The sequence below is a fragment of the Sinocyclocheilus anshuiensis genome, unplaced genomic scaffold (assembly GCF_001515605.1).
Source record: "Sinocyclocheilus anshuiensis isolate Anshui unplaced genomic scaffold, SAMN03320099.WGS_v1.1 scaffold1050, whole genome shotgun sequence".
NCBI classification, from domain to species: domain Eukaryota; kingdom Metazoa; phylum Chordata; class Actinopteri; order Cypriniformes; family Cyprinidae; genus Sinocyclocheilus; species Sinocyclocheilus anshuiensis.
This window is the reverse complement of record NW_015536519.1, coordinates 6,636-7,348: the sequence shown is the minus strand read 5'-3', so window position 1 is coordinate 7,348 and position 713 is coordinate 6,636.

The following is a 713-nucleotide window of genomic DNA, read 5'->3' as shown; positions in this document are numbered from 1 at the left end:
TAAATGATTTTAGCAAATGGCTGCAATATAACAAAGAGTGAAAAATTTAAGGGGGTCTGAATACTTTCCGTACCCACGGTGTGTGTATATATATATATATATATATATAAATATTATTATTTTAAAAAGTTAGAAGTGAGGGTTTTCTTTTAAGTTATAAATTATAGCTTTAATTTAAAGTTTGTTTGAATTTTTTTTTTTATAACATGTAGTAGTAGAATAATAAGGCAAAACAAATATTTTGGTTAATAAAAAGGTTTAAAAATAAGCACTTTTCTCTTTGCTGCGGAAGTATAGTATAAAAGGAAATGTCAGTCATAGGGGGGCCTTGTTAAATTGACCAGAGTAAAAAAGGTTGAGAACTCCTGCCCTACAAGCAATATAAGTAAAAAAGTTCACAAGCTTATTAAGAGAAGTAAACCGTCAGAACAAAGAAACAAATATGAAATGTGAAATATGAAAATATATTCAAAATGTAATATTCAAGGGACAGACAGACAGATTTTATGACGGACAGAGAGCAGCAGCCAGTGCGTAATGCCTATTTTGTGGTTTCTCTCTCTCAATTTTTTATTTGCACTTATATTTCTGTGTATAACTCGGTTTTCTGAGACATGGTGGCTAAAGATTGTAAATTAATGGTTATGTGTGATTACATAGAGGTTATTCTAAAATCATATTTTTGATTCTTGGATCAATTGTAGTTAAAACAT